Source organism: Triticum aestivum, chromosome 2D (assembly GCF_018294505.1).
Source record: "Triticum aestivum cultivar Chinese Spring chromosome 2D, IWGSC CS RefSeq v2.1, whole genome shotgun sequence".
Taxonomy (NCBI): domain Eukaryota; kingdom Viridiplantae; phylum Streptophyta; class Magnoliopsida; order Poales; family Poaceae; genus Triticum; species Triticum aestivum.
The window spans coordinates 538996277-539015980 of record NC_057799.1 but is presented as its reverse complement, the minus strand read 5'-3'; the positions used below and the strand labels follow the sequence as shown (position 1 = coordinate 539015980).

At 47.8% G+C, this 19704-nt stretch overlaps 1 long non-coding RNA gene across 2 annotated transcripts; it reads left to right on the top strand.

Annotated features, from left to right (window-relative positions):
• The first annotated feature begins 2428 nt into the window (after positions 1-2428).
• Positions 2429-6705, top strand: LOC123054323 (uncharacterized). Of its 2 annotated transcripts, XR_006426106.1 has the most exons (4): positions 2429-3189; positions 3580-3698; positions 3806-3913; positions 5126-6705. It is a non-coding gene; the product is annotated as an uncharacterized lncRNA (long non-coding RNA). The 2 variants fall into 2 exon arrangements; XR_006426105.1 differs by having other exon boundaries at positions 2430-3189; positions 3806-6671.
• Positions 6706-19704: the final 12999 nt, after the last annotated feature.

Below are 19704 nucleotides of genomic sequence, written 5' to 3'. Positions count from 1 at the left end.
AGCAAAAAGACGCCGTACGTGCGGCGGGTGGAGTTCAGGCTCCAGGAAAAACACTTGTGTCTGGTGTCCTTCTTCTTCCTCCTCCCCCTTCTTCGTTGTGTCAGAGAGAGAGCGAGAGGGAGGTGCAGCGAGAGAGAGGAAGGGGAAGACCGTAGCAACAACAATTGGTATACATAGCCACATGGTTCGAGGGGCGGCCGTGGACCGCAGCGCGCGCGGCGACCGCGGCGGACATGGAGGCCATGGCGCGCGGGGAGCGCGTGGCGACCTTGACGCACGGCGAGTTCACGGCCACGCGGTGTGATGTCGTGCTCGAGACTAGCACGGCGGTCGTGGAGACGAGGAGGTCGCGGAGGACCTGCGTGGTGGCGCAGAGGCCGCGGCGGCTCGGCGCGACGACCGTGGAGGTGCTGCGCTGCGGTTGAGGCCGCAGCGGTGCAGGGCAATAAGCTGCGGCGGCAAGCCGGGCGCGACCGGTGCGTGTTATGGGTGCGCACTGGACGCGTCGGGCGCGTCGGGACCGCGGACGCGCGTACGGGCGTGCGGATCACCAGGGGAGAACACGTCTAGCGGAGCGCAGGGCGGCCGTGTCGATCACGTCAGTGCGTGATCGTGTGCGCGAGCCGGGACGTGCAGGGCGTGGCGTCATGGAGGAGCTCGGCGTGCGTCGCCAAGGAGCTCGACGTGGCCGGTGGAGAAGAAGCTCGGCGTGCGATCATCGAGGAAGAACATGGAGGCAGCGCCAAGCGTCGAGGAGGCCGTAGGAGCGGCCATGGCGGGACGTCGACGACGAGCCTGACATGTGCAAAGTCATGGCTTGGGGCGTGAATGTTAGCAGCAAGCCATGCCCATGATGTATGTGCGTGTGTGTCCGTTGCGTACGAGTGCTCGGGCCGTTGCGTGTGGGCGAGACGAGCGGTGGAGTGACCGCGTCGGGGCGCTGGACTCGGCCTGCAGCGACTGCGTGCGTGCGCGGGCCTGGGAGCGCGGGACACGGGGGATACGTGCGTCGTGCGTGCTGACCCGAGTTGTGGGGCGTGCGTGCATTGGAGTCGATCTGCAGCTTGCCGCGTACGTAGCGTGAACGAGCTGCATGCAGTAGCGGCCGTTGCTGTTCGTTGGAGCCCGGCCGCGCCGCGCGCGTACGAGCGCGTCGTGGGCGCAGGCGAGGCGTACGGATCATCGTGGACCTCGTGGAAGAGCTGCATGGCCCCATGCACGAGAGCGGCCGGGTCGCAGTGTGAGCGCGTGTGCGCGTGGGTAGTTGGCTAAGTGTGTTGTGTGGGCTAGCTAGCTAGGCTATATAACCGGTCATGTATCTGGTGTGGATTGAGTTTGTGCTCAAGCAAAAAGACGTCGTACGTGCGGCGGGTGGAGTTCGGGCTCCAGGAAAAACACTTGTGTCTGGTGTCCTTCTTCTTCCTCCTCCTCCTTCTTCGCTGTGTCAGAAAGAGAGCGAGAGGGAGGTGCACCGAGAGAGAGGAAGGGGAAGACCACGACAACAACACCCGAGTCCGAGCCGCCGGCGCCCTTCAGCCGCTGTGTCGATTTGCCGCGCTGACCCGCCCCTGCACCAGCCAGCAGCGTTGACCCGGCCACCCGCCCCTCGCTCCCGCTCAGTCTGGCCTCAGAGCCGCCCTGCCTCGACAGGCTCGTCTCACCTCTCCTGCAAGTCGCCGATGAAGACTGACACCTGACACCTGTGGGTTGTTATAGTTTTTGGCTTCAGTTACCACAACGTCGATGGTTTCAAGTTGTACAAGGCCTGAAGGTTACTATGCTAATGAAGGGTACGGCGAAGGAGATACCCTGGGCAGTGCATGCATCCCATAGTTAGATTCCTATCTAAACCTGAGCCTCCTCAGAGCTCAGAGCTTCTCGGCCGTCCGATCTCGAGCTTGATGCGTTCTGTACCGTCAGATCGGCCTCCTGGTTGTTCTCAGCCGTTGGATATAATGGATGGTTGGAGCAATGAGCAGTGAATTTTTTTCTCACCGCGGGATATTAGGCGTGTCTCTCTGATCAATCGGCCGCGCCGCTGCTGGGCCACACCTGTCTGTGGCTTAGGTGCGCAGACGCCTAGTGCGGGTGACCCGCGGTTAAAAAATCGTGCCACCGTGTGTAATTTTTGGATCCCGCCAAGGGCATTTACGGAATTTCGCGTCTTGGCCCTTGCGTGGCGTGGCGTGGGTGGGTTGTTTCTGTGTAAAGTAGAGGAGCGAGCCCGATTGGGCGAGAACCCTAGCCGCCATCCCCGCTGCGCTCCTCGGACGAGACTTGCCTGCTCCCCGCACGTGTGCCCGTCCGTGCTCCCGCATACATGGCTTGATTTGATTGGAACAAAATGAGGCCCGGCCCCATCTCTTTAAAATAGGGGGGAGATGATTAGATTAGAAAAAAAAAGAAAAAAGTAGGATGAAGTGGGAGCATGGGAAGGGAGCATGCAAGCCGGATCCGCGCTCCTCTCCTTCTCTCCCGCATCCCGCATCTCGTCCCCCTTCCTCTCCCATCGCCGCGTTCGCCGCCACCGCTGCTCTCCCCGTCGTCATCGCGCCGCCATCCCCGCCTCCTCCCTGGGCGCCGCATCTCCTCCCTCTTCCTCTCCCACCGCCACGTTCGCCGCCACCGCTGCTCTTCCCGTCGCCCTCGCCCTCGCGGTGCCATCCCTGCATCCTCCCTGGACGCGGCGAGGATGGCGACTGGGCGCTGCGGGCGCACTGAGCACGCCCCGGAGCACCGCGGCCTCTGGTTCGGCTTCTCGACTGGCGGCCGCCTCTGCGCATGGGACGACTCCCTCCCTCGCATCTCTCTCGCGCCGTCGTCGCCATCCTGCGGTCTTCGTCCTTCCGCCCTCCCTTTCTCCAGTCTGAGCCACTGCCAGCATGGGAGTAGGTCTGCGGTGCCATTGCTCCGCTCGATCTACTTATTACTCGCGTGCGGCGGCAGAAGGAGGTCCTGCAGTCCGCTTCCACACAACTCCTCGCGCCTCAGCGTCGTTTCCAACGTCGATGTGTGGGCCGAGTTCTCCAGCGGTGCTGTCGGCTAGGTGAGGCCCCCATCACCGCTGAGGACCAGCCCACCGCGCTCGCTGCCGTCGGCCGCGCCGCGCTCGCCAGCGCACAGAGCACGCCTTTACATGTTGTGATTCAGGGCGTCGCTGATGCCCTCCCTGTACATGCCTTCGCCTCGGTGAGACGTCTTACTTAATAATTATGTTCAATGCTCAAACTGTTCGTCAGTTTGAGGAGTACTGCATCACAAGACAATGGTGGGATTCACGTCAAAGAGTATGTACTGTCGTGTGACTAAGATTGAGTTCTTTGGCTGATGTTGATGGGGATTTTAAAGTTTCAATGCTGAAGCATTGATGCAGACCTAGAAAAGTAATCAAGCGCATCGGAACATAATCCAGGGGAAGTTGGTTTTTAGTTCTTAGGTTGGAATCTTTTAGTCCACTGCTCTAATTGTTTCTCTTGGAACTTAGTCAAATGTATCATCTGAGTTTCTTCAGGTCAATAAACTGGGTGTATATATTAGGCATGGGCCAATTGTCACCTTCTTTCCTTTTTAATTCTTCAGGCCAATAAAGTTTGGTATAACGAACTGGCCACGCAAGTTCCTGAGTCGACAAGGCCACTCCTAAGGCAAATTGCAGCCTGCACGGATTGGTGCTTTAACAGATTTTTCCTTGTGGTGTGGTTAGTTCACCTTTCTTTCCTTATCGGGTGTATATATACCACCTACACAGTATGTGCATTAAGTTTTGTCTGGAGTACCCTAATCAATTGTGTGCTAATTTTAACAGGAATCAGCTGCTCGAAGGGAAGAAGCTTGGGCTGGTGCGGAGAGAACCTTGAACTCTCGCCTTCATGTCTGCAGTCTGCTCTGTACTGCCATGAGTACCTATTTTCATGTAGTTTATGCTCTTCTTCCCCTTTGCTTATCATACATAAACCACTTACTCACTTATTTTCACCCCCCTAATTATTTCGAGATATTCATACCATGTTATCTGAAAACAGTAGCAAGTCACTTTAATTAACCTCTTCATATATCTCAGATTATTGAAGCTGTCCTTTTTGTTCTGCTATGTCCTTTCAAGTCCCAAGTCACTAACTTTCTTACGATATTCTTTATTTTATCCTATTAGATTCCAAATCTGACTTTGGGCAACTGCTTGAGGGAGTTTCCACTTCTCTTTTTGTGTGTGATTCTTGCTATAATGGAACTGGTAATGTTGTGTGAATACTATTGAAGCACCTATTAAGTCCAAATCATCCGAAGAATGAGACAATAGTGATGAAAATCAGATAAAAGTATTTCTTAATCCTGCATTTAGTTTTTCCTTCCTCTTTCACTAAAATGTGTACTAACATTTTCTGAAGAACAGAACTAGGGCAGTGCACAACTGCACATATAAGATTTATTTGTTCTTCTTTCATGTTGGAGGGAGTGGCAGTACCTTGCCAGTTAAACTATATTCTTTCTTATTAGAGAGCTTTGTATATTCTCTAGCGGATTAATGTTTTCTTTCTTGGTTGTGATTTATTTGGCATTTGAGGTGATCACAAATAGGAGCTGCGACAGAAAAATGTCGTTTTAGTTCCTCTCATGTGACTGGCCAGTTTTGGGCGTTCATTTCATGCCCAGAGTCTTGCAAGTTGTACCCGAGATTTGCTATGGTTTCTTATGTCTTTGTTTCATGTTTATTTTGGGTTTTGCTTTGTGGCCTCAAATCCAGTGTATCCTTGATTCTATATTTATTGAATAAATGTCAGCAGTCTGCATTCAGTTCTGTAACATAGAAGTTTGGCCTGCTCCTCTTCATCTCCACTGGTCCACTGTTTTTCTGGTTTTATCATAAAAAGGAAGATACTGCTTTTTTATAGCTCATTGGTATTCATAGCCTTACAGGAGGCTGATTCTTAAAATGGCTAATTAACAAGCAACAATGTAGATGCGTATCTTCCACTATCTGATCTTTCCCCGTCCCACAGACCATATAAATGCATGTGTCAGAAGGCTGATTAGAAACTGCTCTTTAGTACCGGCTGCCCTCTATCTGAAAGATCAAACATTTACTTCCTCCTATTCTAATGCCGATGCTTTGCTTTTGTGATTGCAGACCGCTTGCGATGTTGAGTAGGTCACCACGTTCAAAGACGAGCACTTAGAGAAGTGTGTGCTCGCCTAGGACCCAATGGGTTTCTTGAGAGTTGGCTGCACATCGTTGGTTTCTGATGCACCCAACAGGCATACATGAGGTCTGCCCTGGGTTTTACCTTGGTCTTGCAGTTAGCAAATCAACTTTTTGGAATGTTCAAGGTCATGGTTCTATACTAAATAGTACCAGCTTGCTGCCTTTGTCGACTTCAGTTACATTTAGTTAAGTCTTTCATCCATCCATATTTTTTGAGATTTGAAACCAGGGTGCACATCACAATATGTCAGCCATGATGTCAGGAGCCCCTTAATTGCGCTTTCTTTTGGGTTCGAGCATGTTTGATTGCTAATAGCGAACTTTTTTGAAAGAAATGAAGAATATAAAAATAACTTTGTTTTTTCTAACATGGCTTGATTTATATTTGCTTGTACATATTCTATGAGGAGATAGTCTCCGATGTCTACTAGGTCCAAACAAGATTTTTTTTCCGAGTCAGAACCAACAGCTCCAATTTAAAAGAAGTATAGACACGAACAAATATTTGCAAGCTAGATTATTTAGACTACGGTAGGATTTGTCGGGATAATTAGAGATGGTCATGGATAACTTGGTCAAACCAAATAGATAAGAACACACCTGAATCCAGGCTTGTGCTCTGTTTTGTATGTCTCGTGTACGAGCAGAGTCTTTGTGTATGTTGTAAGCTAGAACTATTTGTACCTGCCAAAACCTATCTGTGTGCCTCTAGCCCTGTATACATATTTGGTCAATACCTGAATGTTCAAAAGCTATACTTAGGCGGGTTTCCATATTACTCTTTGTATTCTTATTACTTTGTTCCCCTTTGTGTGTGTGCATCATGGTGACCCGATTGTCCATTTCTTCTTTGATAGCCTTTAAGACTTCAATTACGATATTAATACTTGCAGTTCATGAGTTCTACATTAATCGTCTGATGGATTGTAAATGCAAGAAACTACTTTGTGTGTTTTAAACTTTGAATCTCTTTTCTCCCACTGGTTTTCCTATGAAACTGGAGGGCTTCATGAGTGTTTTGGACATGTTCTATCAAGACATTTTCCATGTACATATTGAGTTCAGATGTTATTTTCTGTGACCTTTAATAGAAGTATCCACTCATGTTGTTTTTTCAGATTGTTATTTCCTCCAGGAAAATCATTTTTTCTTCACTTCTTGGGCCACCATTACCTAAATTTTCTTGGAGCGGTGAGGAACTTTAGCCATTCTTGACAAAGGACATCCGAAGACTCCGACAGATAACATATTTGTTGGCATTGACTTTTGTCATTCTCGAAACCTTTTTAGGCTGCTACCTGATTATCACTAGCCTTTTTTTTGTATAAACATCTTGCATTCAGTATTTTGTACTATTTGGCTGCCCCTTAATGCGCTACTCAGGCTTTGGTCATTTTTTTATATAAAAATGATTTGATGTAATTATTGTGAATGGTCTTTTGACCTGCAGAATGTATTCCTTTCTACAGTATATCCTTATCTATCAAACTGTGTTGCTTTTGATATATTGATAGTGTATAACCAGTGCATCAATTGAACCTTTTTTTACCTTTCTTTTGGTATATTTTTAGTGTATACTGAAGTTTTAGACTCTGCACCACAGTGCCGATTCGCTTCAGGTAGTATAGATACTTGACAGAAGTCAATTCTTGACAAAAAAAATATAGAAGGTTGTCTAGAATTTACGCCTTGTACAGAGACATAACACAATTGAGTGGCTAAACTTTATGCCCCATTGCTTTTAAACAAATTAAGTACTTCTACTTTTTCATAGGCATGTAAATGAAGTTATTATTTTGGATAACATGCTAAGCTTGTGCCATAATAATAGTATACGTGCACACACGCTTAGCAACAAGAGTTGGGACCCGGCAACGCGCGCCAAGGCGCCCTGCTGCTCTAGTATATGATGAGTCAAAGACCAATCCGCCTACAATAATGGAATAGGAGTCCAGCGGGCAAGTACCAAACTAGTAAAAATTGCAGCAGATCAAAGTGCAGGAACAAACAGCTCCAACGTTGCATGGGGAATCAGCCAAAGCTAACATGATTAGCCTCGGCCAATGCAATTTTGGCGTTTAAAAAAAAAACTGCCATTTTGGGCACGTCCTCCAAAGCTTGATGGATGCATGGGTGGATAGGAAGGCCTTTTGCTTCGACCGCTAGAAAAACCAGGTGCTCTCAACACTGATCTTTTGTGTCCGTACATGTTAATTCTTTTTAGAAAATATTTTCTTTTTTCCTGGCATGTACTCCCTCCGTAAACTAATATAAAAGCGTTTAGATTACTACTTTAGTGATCTAAACGCTCTTATATTAGTTCACAGAGGGAGTACTGTTTTTTACATGATGATCAAGGATGCACGTCAACGCACCAGAAGTGCCTACGTTCGTCCGTGATGTTGTGTGTGACTGCGTGAGGGATAATCGTGCAGGCTGCCGCTTCCGTGATCCGGCTTACAACGCCGTGGCCGACTCGCCCGTCCGCGCCGCCTTACAACGCCACGGACGACTCGTCCGTCCGCGCGGCCGGTTCACACGTCCGTACCGGCTTACAACGCGGAGGACAACTTGCTCGTCCGCACCGGCTTACAACGCTCCGGCCGACTTATCTGTCTGCTCCCATGGTCGAGTCGCCCGTCATTGATTTCAGCTTCACCGCAGTGATCAACAACTCTGCGACGGATAAATTCCGGCTCAACATATCAGGTGAAATGCATCCAATATATTTTTTACATATTCATTTCTTTAAAAGAGCAATTACTCTGGCTTGAATGTTTTTCAATGCAGGACAAATTGTCTATAGCAAAAAGGGACTATTATATCACTGAGCTATTGGATAACTCATGCCGGTTTATATCACGGTTAAATATGGAGAATCTCAAGCCAACTCCTCGAGTCGTCTTGAGACTCGGGGGCCACAATGACATGACTCGGCAGAATTGGCCAGTTTCAGTGAATTCAAGAACTCCGGGTCATTGGAGGGAAGATAACCCGGTCCCGGAGGCTACCGCTATATTGGTAAAAAAATTAAAGGCCGTCAGAAAATTTCTGGCTTAAAAAAAAGGATTCCGGTTTAAAATCCGGCTCATGGGAAAGCTGTCTCCCACAAAGCTTTGAAGCTCTCAATATCCGGTTTAAGAATTTCCGGTTCAAAAAGAATTAATCTCTCGCAAGTTTGAGTTCTCAGAAAAATTAAAGGGACCAAAGAGAGTCTGTTGCAAAGCACAACTCAAACATAGGTACCCGCTGAGCACAGCTCAAAAATATTGCTTGGGGGCTCTTTGTTCTAAAGGACAAGAGTTTTTATGACCCTTGTAATAGGCTTAAAAGCCAGGCTTGGAAGCCAGGTGTATTCACCTAAAACCCCGGGTTATCCTGCCTGTATGCCAGATGCTTCTCCATCAGGTAATCCTGATTGACCCGCCGAACTCTTAACAGTCAATCTTTTAAACAAGACCCTGAACTCGTTAAAGTTAAAACGCCGGTTTGTCATGTGAGGGCACGGCTTACGAAAAGCAAGGAGAAGCTCAGGCTGAAAAGCCGCCTTCCTTGAAACTTGGTTACACCGGCCTGTTTTGCATGATGCTACTCCGACCCCGCCATACTCTCGATAAGTCAATCTTTTAAAGGCCCTGAACTTATCCAGGTTAATATGATGATTGGGTCATGTGAGAGTCGGCTCACAGAAAGTGCGGATACTCCGGCGGCTATCATGCTAGTTTCATTGAAGAAGATATTTTGGCTTGGCGGCCTATGAAAGCCTCGTGTTTTTATTTGGATTTGTATCACCTCTTTTTTACCATATGGTTTTTAACAAGTCGGGCCAAGCAGCCCTGATTATGTCTCATATTTGGGATATTACCCCCTACCGTGGTTATGGACTTCTTGAAGGAAATATGCCCTAGAGGCAATAATAAAGTTATTATTTATTTCCTTATTTCATGATAAATGTTTATTATTCATGCTAGAGTTGTATTAACCGGAAACATAATACATGTGTGAATATATAGACAAACATAGTGTCACTAGTATGCCTCTACTTGACTAGCTCGTTAATCAAAGATGGTTGAGTTTCCTAGCCATGGACATGAGTTGTCATTTGATTAACGGGATCACATCATTAGGAGAATGATGTGATTGACATGACCCATTCTGTTAGCTTAGCACTTGATCATTTAGTATGTTGCTATTGCTTTCTTCATGACTTATACATGTTCCTATGACTATGAGATTATGCAACTCCCGTTTACCGGAAGAACACTTTGTGTGCTACCAAACGTCACAACGTAAATGGGTGATTATAAAGGTGCTCTACAGGTGTCTCCGAAGGTACTTGTTGAGTTGGCGTATTTCGAGATTAGGATTTGTCACTCCGATTGTCGAAGAGGTATCTCTGGGCCCACTCGGTAATGCACATCACTATAAGCCTTGCAAGCATTGTAACTAATGTATTACGGAACGAGTAAAGAGGCTTGCCAGTAACGAGATTGAACTAGGTATTGAGATACCGACGATCGAATCTCGGGCAAGTAACATACCGATGACGAAGGGAACAACGTATGTTGTTATGCAGTTTGACCGATAAAGATCTTCGTAGAATATGTAGGAGCCAATATGAGCATCCAGGTTCCGCTATTGGTTATTGACCGGAGACGTGTCTCGGTCATGTCTACATAGTTCTCGAACCCGTAGGGTCCGCATGCTTAACGTTCGGTGACGATTTGTATTATGAGTTTATGTGTTTTGATGTACCGAAGGTAGTTCGGAGTCCCGGATGAGATCGGGGACATGACGAGGAGTCTCGAAATGGTCGAGACGTAAAGATCGATATATTGGACGACTATATTCGGACATCGGAAAGGTTCTGAGTGATTTGGGTATTTTTCGGAGTACCGGAGAGTTACGGTCATTCGCCGGGGAGTATATGGGCCTTATTGGGCTTTAGGGGAAAGAGAGAAGGGAGGCTGCGCGCCCCCCAATGCTTAGTCCGAATTGGACTAGGGGGAGGGCGGCGCCCCCTCCTTCCTTCTCTTCTCTTTTCCCTTTCCTTCTCTCCTACTCCTACTACTTGGAAGGGCTCCTAGTTCTACTAGGAAAGGAGGAATCCTACTCCCGGTGGGAGTAGGACTCCCCTAGGGCGCGCCATAGAGAGGGCCGGCCCTCCCCCTCCTCCACTCCTTTATATACGGGGAAGGGGGAACCCCTTGGAAACACAACAATTGATCTCTTGATCTCTTAGCCGTGTGCGGTGCCCCCCTCCACCATTGTGACGCCCCCGATTTGACCGTACACTAATCATGCACGCAAATGTGTACGATCAAGATCAGGGACTCACGGGAAGATATCACAACACAACTCTACAACATAAATAAGTCATACAAGCATCATAATACAAGCCAGGGGCTTCGAGGGCTCGAATACAAGTGCTCGATCATAGACGAGTCAGCGGAAGCAACAATATCTGAGTACAGACATAAGTTAAACAAGTTTGCCTTAAGAAGGCTAGCACAAAAGTAGCAACCATCGAAAAGGCAAGGCCTCCTGCCTGGGACCTCCTAACTACTCCTCGAAGCCGAACTCCACGTAGAATCATCCTCGGGGTCTCTAGCTCCTGGACTCCAGCATCTGGTTGCGGCAACCAGGTAGAAAGGAAAGGGGGAAAAGAGGAAGGAAAGCAACCGTGAGTACTCATCCAAAGTACTCGCAAGCAAGGAGCTACACTACATATGCATGGGTATATGTGTAAAGGGGCATATCAGTGGACTGAACTGCAGAATGCCAGAATAAGAGGGGGATAGCTAGTCCTGTCGAAGACTACGCTTCTGGCCATCTCCATCTTGCAGCATGTAGAAGAGAGTAGATTGAAGTCCTCCAAGTAGCGTCGCATAGCATAATCCTACCCGGCGATCCCCTCCTCGTCACCCTGTTAGAGAGCGATCACCGGGTTATATCTGGCACTTGGAAGGGTGTGTTTTATTAAGTATCCAGTTCTAGTTGTCATAAGGTCAAGGTACAACTCCGGGTCGTCCTTTTACCGAGGGACACGGCTATTCGAATAGATAAACTTCCCTGCAGGGGTGCACCACATAACCCAACACGCTCGATCCCATTTGACCGGACACACTTTTCTGGGTCATGCCCGGCCGCGGAAGATCAACACGTCGCAGCCCCACCTAGGCTCAACAGAGCGGTCAACACGCCGGTCTAAATCCTATGCACGCGGGGGTCTGGGCCCATCGCCCATTGCACACCTGCACGTTGCGTGCGCGGCCGGAAGCAGACCTAGCCTAGTAGGCGTTCCAGTCCAATCCGGCGCGCGCTGCTCCGTCGCTGACGTCAAGAAGAGCTTCGGCTGATACCACGACGTCGGGATACCCATAACTACTCCCGCGTAGATGGTTAGTGCGTATAGACCAAATGGCCAGACTTAGATCAAATACCAAGATCTCGTTAAGCGTGTGAAGTATCTGCGAACGCCGACCAGGGCCAGGCCCACCTCTCTCCTAGGTGGTCTCAACCTGCCCTGTCGCTCCGCCACAAAGTAACAGTCGGAGGCCGTCAGGAACCCAGGCCCACCTCTACCGGGGTGGAGCCACCTGTCCTTTCAGCCCCCTCATCAGAATCACTTGCGGGTACTCCTCGAGCCGACCCGACTTTAGTCACCACATGTGTCATGTATATAATGTATATAGTATATACCCATGATCACCTCCCGAAGTGATCACGGCCCAGTAGTATAGCATAGCAGACGGACAAGAGTGTAGGGCCACTGATGGAACACTAGCATCCTATACTAAGCAGTAGGATAGCAGGTAAGGGTAACAACTGTAGCAACAATGACAGGCTATGCATCAGGATAGGATTAACGGAAAGCAGTAACATGCTACACTACTCTAATGCAAGCAGTATAGAGAAGAATAGGTGATATCTGGTGATCAAGGGGGGGGGGCTTGCCTGATTGCTCTGGCAAGTAGGAGGGATCGTCAACTCCGTAGTCGAACTGGGCAGCAGCAACGTCAGTCTCGTAGTCTACCGGAGAGAAGAGGGGGAAGAAACAGTAAATACAATGCAAACATAAGCATGACGATGCGTGACATGACAATGAGCGGTGCTAGGTGTGCCCTAACGCGGCAGTAGGTGGTACCGGCGAAGGGGGGAACATCCGGGAAAGTATTCCCGATGTTTCGCGTTTTCGGACAGTCGGACCGGAGGGGGAAAAGTTCCATGTTCGCTATGCTAGGAACGTGTGGCTGACAAACGGACTACGTATTCGGATTCGTCTCGTCGTTCTAAGCAACTTTCATGTACAAAGTTTTTCATCTGAGCTACGGTTTATTTTATATTAAATTTTAAAGATTTAAATCATTTTTAGAATTTAATAAATTAATTTAATTCGAAATTTAATTAATGCATCAGCATGACGTCAGCAGTCAATGTTGACCGTTGACCTGGCCAACCTGACAGGTGGGTCCCACCTGTCAGGGGCTGTTAGCTAATTAACAGTAGTTAATTAGGTTAATAAATCTTAATTAGTTAATATTAACAGGATTAATTAAGTTAATTAATTATCTTAATTAATTAATTTTATTATTTATTTATTTATTTATTTATTTTAAATCATTATTTATTTATTCCTTTTTTTGGGGGTGGGCCCCATATGTCATAGGCAAGGGGGCCATAGCGGGTGTGGGCTACGGGCACATCCCAAACGGGCGAGGGGGATACAGGCGACGGGCGCCAGCCCGCCCGACAGGGCGCTGCGGCCAGCGGGTGAAGGGGGCCGGCGCAGGGCCCGGCGCCGGCGACAGTGGCCGGAGCGGGGCGTCGGGCGACCAGGACTCGCGTCGGCGCGGGCGAGCGCGAGGGGAGGTCGTGGGCGCGACGACTGGAGGCGTCGCGGTTGGGCGAGGCAAGCGGCCAGGCAGAGTGGGGCGCGCGCGGGCAGCATCGGCACTAGCAGCGACGGCGCAGCAAGCAGGCTGCAGCGCAGGGAGCGGGGTGGGGGCCGGCGTGAGGCAGTAAGCCAGCGCGCGGGCGTGGCCAGTGTGGGGCGCACGAGGAAGCAGGAGGCACGGGCGCGTGGCGCGCGAACGCGCGCGCTTCGGCGCGGCCAGGAGCAGGGGTGCTGCTATGCGGTTGTGCACGGGCCGGCGGGAGAGCGTGCTCGGCCACAGGGGCTAACGGAGGAGAAGGGGGAGCTCACGGGGTGTTGTAGGGAACGGGGCAGTGGGGCTCGAGGAGGAGGTCGGAGACGTCGTTCCGGCGGGGAGGCAGACCATCATGGTAGCTCCGGGCGGCGGCGGGGTCCGGTGGGCGTCGGGGTCGACGCGGTTCTCGGGGGCGAGCGCCGTCCGGTGGGGAGGAGGATGGGGATGCGGCGCAGGAGGTTGGGAGCCGCGAGGAGGAGGCCGGGGGTGGCGGTGCTCGGCGCCGGCGGGCGGCGGCCTCTAGGGAGCGGCGGCTCGGGTGTCGGTCGCCCGCTCCACTGAGCGTGCGCGCGTGTGGCGGCGCGAGTGAGGGGAACGATGGGGGAATCAAGTGGAGTGGGGGTAGGTGGAGTTAGGGTTCGGGGGGGGGGGGGGGGGTAGGCCATATAGGCCGTGACTGGGCCAGCCGGTTGGTTAACTAGCTGGGCCGGTTGGCCCAGCGGGGGGGGGGGGGGGGGGGGTCTTTCATTTTATTTTTGTTTTATTATTTTATTTATTTCACCTTTTCTATTTTAGTTTTGTTTCCTATTACTTCTTTTTTTGTTTTAGTAAAATATACACTTATCATCTCAATTAGTATCTCAACTTAGTCCATAGCCACAAAAAGTGTAGTCCTCAAATAAATTAGTTTGACATTTTATTAATTAAAAAAAAGGTATTTAAATAATTGTTTTTGCTGTTGTTTTAATCATCTTAAGGTATTTAAACATTTTATAAAGGTGTGGTTTCTCCACCATAATTACCTATGTAATATTTGATTCACTCCGAACATTTTAGTTTTAATATTTGAAAACTTTTATGTTTGCCTGATTTTGAATTTGAATTTTGAACCGGTTTTTTGAACTAACGAGAGATTAGTAACAGTAACCGAGGTGATGTGGCATCATTAGCGTGGGATTACTGTAGCCTAATTATCCGGGCGTTACAATTCTTCTCCACTACAAGAAATCTCGTCCCGAGATTTAAGAGGTAGAGTAAGGGGAAAAGTTCTGGTTACGGAATTCTAACGAATCTTCTCGGTCTTGGTTGCTCTTCTCGAAGAAGTTGATCCGTTACGTTGATGTCTTCATTTTTCATGCTTAAGGTAATCATGATGAAGCTGGCATCCTTTCTTCAGGAACTCCATCGTACTTACGAAGGACAAGGGGTAACTTCGGAATAACAGACCTCTGAACGGTTGACTATCTGGTTGATAACATCGGGGAAGGTGGCAGAAAGTAACTCTCGAATGGAAATTTAAGACAATATCGAGAGCAAAGTAAGGAGGTATCGTGGGGAAGTTTCGAGCGGGCAGGCAATCGCTCGATGCCTGTAGGGTTCAGAGCAACGGGAATAAGTATTGTGTCTGATACCAAAATTGATGATCTCACGAAAGGTGGCACGTGAATTACATACGAAGCCAAACGTGAGAAATAACCTTGGGAACAGGGGGTGTACAAGAGAGTCAGGTTTCGATCCTGTGGAACTGTGGGTTATGGGCCCACCATGTGGTTTTTTTTGTAGGAGCAGTGACATCTTGCACGGTCATGATAGCAAGGCATGTCAGAGAGTACCCTGTCAGTTATGTCGACAACACGTTGGTACCAAGGGCGAGGGACGAAGAGAACTATTTTCCTGCTCGTTGAAACGAGGCGGACCAATAGGCAAGTTCTCATCCATCGGTGGCTACCGAAATGTCCTCAACAAAAGTAACATGGTCTACTGAGAGAGTGGTACAACGAGGTGCTCAACTAAGCAGGGAATTATCTCTGCTCAGCTAAGTCAGATTACAAGAAAGGTTAAACAAAACAATGGAAAGGAAAATATGATTATCAGATTAAACAGAACAATGGAAAGGAAAATGTGTTTAAACACATATTTCAAGGGTATAACCTTCCCAAGGTCAAGCAGAGCATGATATCCATGACAGGATATAATGTAGAAAACCCTTTAGGTAAGGGGAGAGAAATTTCATGTCATTACCCATACAACGGTGTCTGGTTAATTGAGCAGGAAACAATTAGCTTTGGGCTTCAAATGTTTTTATTGAAGATCGGAGTACCATAGACATTCTTTGAGATAGCATTGACATGGTCAACAGGTGAAGATCAGACTTTGGAAACAAAAAGGATCCATCAGGAACAACTTATAGAATAAGTCTTACAATTCCCTCATGGAAGAATGGCTAACCTTGCTAAAAGGAAATGGTAACAATAGGTCCTCCGGCCAGGTGTGCTAGGCATGACATCGCCCTACCGGGTCATATAAAGACCAATGTATAACTCTTGGAAATATGTTCCAACCATCATATCTGACCGAGGTTCAGATCTGATTGGTGTCAGGATACCTCAGACTCAGGATGTCTGAGAAGAAAGGTGCAACACAAATTGATGGGATGACATTGTAAGATTCTCGGGAAATGAACTATGAAAGCAAGTTCCGAAACAAGAGTTCATCATTAAACCAAGGAGAGGATGAGGGGGTGGCTGATGGACTCAGCGACAATTCCTCGAGATTTCCAAAAAGAGGGATTTCCACACTTATGTGAAAAAGGAGATAACATTTGTCACATCAAATGATATAATGAGGTATGCTCGAGGAAAACATACACAATTAAACATTTGTTGAAAGGTGCACCCGAAATATGGGCTTAGGTAGAATGATCTATGTTAGAACGGTGATTCGATAACCAATACACAAGGAATGAAACTATCGTTCATTAACTTACAAGCAATAGGGTTTCCGGAAGTTTTGAATTTTACACATCACAGTCCAGTTGTCGGTATTCCGGTTAGAAACAACAGGGAGGGACCAAGGAATGAACAGAGATGGCGAGAAGTAATAATACATCAAGAATTCTCAAGAGGTGGAGAAATTCTCATGACCTTCTTGACATAAAAGATGGTAATATTCCAAGGTGAAGAAGAACATATGCTAGATAGCAAGGAACTCAAGATTCAATCCAAAACATGAACACGTTCGGTGTTGAGGGAAGACAAGGATGTGGTCGATGATAACACAAATCATCGAGGGCAAGGCTGGTATTTCTCACCATGAATTCAATTGATATCATGGAAGAGCTCAAAATGCTGATGATGATCACGACACATTTGTCGAGAGATTTCATGAAGATGTAATCGATCGGAGATAACATCAAGTCAAAGGAATTATGAAGCAAAAGGTTATTGGAACCATGCGTACGACACAAACTCAAAATCAAGCTTGTTGTTCAAGGCGAAATGATATGACGAGGAAAATCGACGTAAGCTTAGCTCATCGTCGAAAGTGGTGCTCCGGGAATAAGGACCAGGTAGCACAGTTAAAATTTAGCACGCTAATGATATAGCCGAGCAGGCTAGGAATGACTTGAAGGATTACTAAACTCGTAAGCAATAAAAATTACTTAGAGTTATTGAATCGGAGTGCGGAATTGATTCGCTTATCGGTGTCCTTGAGGGGTTCTAACAACTCAGAACCCGTTGGAAAAATGGAATCGGCAAGAATATTAGTTGATGAAGAACTCATAAGAAGTTAAGTAGTTCCTTGGCATTCTCGAGATACCAGGGGGATAATACTCGACGACAGACCAAAGTAGAGGTTGGACGGGGGTATTGCTCTACAGAGGACAAGTGCTTAAACTTGCACGAGAAATGGTATTTAAAAGGAGAACATGGTCAGAACCACGATTGAAAAGGACAGATCCTAGATATAAGATGAACTTATACCCAGGGAATAATTAATTTAAGAGAAGCTTTTAATGATAAGATCTACATCGTGTCCATGGGCATGAACGCAAAGTTCAAGGTCGACTCCCACTTCTTCAATGCATAACCTTTCATTCACTTCTCGCGTTTGATGAAGTTGCAGTGTTGAAAATTTTTATCTGGCAAAATACCAGAAGAGTATGACTCATGAAAACTTTCGAGTTCACACATATTATGAAAGGCATAGGTTCAACCCATCGGGGCATCGTGGAAACATATACCACAAGCTTCAGGGGTAAATAACTCAAGCTCGATAGTAGAGCATGGGTGTCAAAACGAGAGGATACAATTTACTAAAGGCATTATGTATCAGGGAAATAACTCACAAGGTGATTAAATATGAGGGCACTGTCGGATAATAATCTAACAAAGGATTTGGTGGCCCACAAGGGATCAGATGTGAGCATCGGTACTCAACTAGAGGAAGAAAGAATGCAAGGGGATCAGATTATAGAAACAACTGGCTAACTCAAAGCTCAAATGCAAAGGAATTATGATTTCCAAATCAAGGGATCAGAAGCAAACGCTCTGATTAAGGATGGATAAGTTGAATAGCCTTAGGGGTACAATCGATGGCAATTCAATTGGTCGATACCAGCTCATGTTTAAAATGACGTTTGAGCTAGAAGGAAGAATCCTAGGATCTGATTGAGGATTGTGAGCATTCGCAATATTTTGAATCAACAGACTCAAAATGATAATGACAAGGAATGACTATAAGATTACGAGACTTATGGGATTAACCATAACGCAAGCAAGCAAGAATTTCAAGAGCAATAGGCTGCTCAGGATTTTCGGTAGATCGAATGGTATTTTGAACACTTTTGTGAAATACTTGAATCAACTGGGGATGAGCGGATACTCGATAAGGGCGAGAAATTATCCGTAGGGGTATTCAGGTGGCAAGGAACTGCAATGCACTAGGCACAAAATATTCTCGGAACAATAGAGAGAATTTCGGGGTATCTTGTAATAACAAGATCAACTGGGAAACATTGTATGAATGGCGAGGATACGTGGTTATCCATAGGAGTTTATCGATGGAAGGGAATTGCAAAAGCGATGAACACAAGTTCTCGAGTTATCAGCGGAGAGTATCTTTAGGGTCTTCACGTGCAGCAGACGATCATCAGTAATAAGGGGCTCTCCGGGTGAAAGTGATAACGAGATCCTAATGTTAGATTTAGCAAAATTCACTTAACCCGAATAGAAGAGAGATCAGAGTCCCAGAGTATAGACAAGGAGTAAAAGATCCTAATACCACCCAATGGCGACGTGGGCCCGTAAGACACACAACCATGTTAGTAAAAGTTTTTACAGTGTCTAGACTCGACTTCGGCCAAGGAGTTGGAAAGGGGGATTCCTACAGGCAGTTGGCTCTGATACCAACTTGTGACGCCCCCGATTTGACCGTACACTAATCATGCACGCAAATGTGTACGATCAAGATCAGGGACTCACGGGAAGATATCACAACACAACTCTACAACATAAATAAGTCATACACGCATCATAATACAAGCCAGGGGCCTCGAGGGCTTGAATACAAGTGCTCGATCATAGACGAGTCAGCGGAAGCAACAATATCTGAGTACAGACATAAGTTAAACAAGTTTGCCTTAAGAAGGCTAGCACAAAAGTAGCAACCATCGAAAAGGCAAGGCCTCCTGCCTGGGACCTCCTAACTACTCCTCGAAGCCGAACTCCACGTAGAATCATCCTCGGGGTCTCTAGCTCCTGGACTCCAGCATCTGGTTGCGGCAACCAGGTAGAAGGAAAGGGGGAAAAGAGGAAGGAAAGCAACCGTGAGTACTCATCCAAAGTACTCGCAAGCAAGGAGCTACACTACATATGCATGGGTATATGTGTAAAGGGGCATATCAGTGGACTGAACTGCAGAATGCCAGAATAAGAGGGGGATAGCTAGTCCTGTCGAAGACTACGCTTCTGGCCATCTCCATCTTGCAGCATGTAGAAGAGAGTAGATTGAAGTCCTCCAAGTAGCGTCGCATAGCATAATCCTACCCGGCGATCCCCTCCTCGTCACCCTGTTAGAGAGCGATCACCGGGTTATATCTGGCACTTGGAAGGGTGTGTTTTATTAAGTATCCAGTTCTAGTTGTCATAAGGTCAAGGTACAACTCCGGGTCGTCCTTTTACCGAGGGACACGGCTATTCGAATAGATAAACTTCCCTGCAGGGGTGCACCACATAACCCAACACGCTCGATCCCATTTGGCCGGACACACTTTTCTGGGTCATGCCCGGCCGCGGAAAATCAACACGTCGCAGCCCCACCTAGGCTCAACAGAGAGGTCAACACGCCGGTCTAAATCCTATGCGCGCAGGGGTCTGGGCCCATCGCCCATTGCACACCTGCACGTTGCGTGCGCGGCCGGAAGCAGACCTAGCCTAGTAGGCGTTCCAGTCCAATCCGGCGCGCGCCGCTCCGTCGCTGACGTCAAGAAGAGCTTCGGCTGATACCACGACGTCGGGATACCCATAACTACTCCCGCGTAGATGGTTAGTGCGTATAGACCAAATGGCCAGA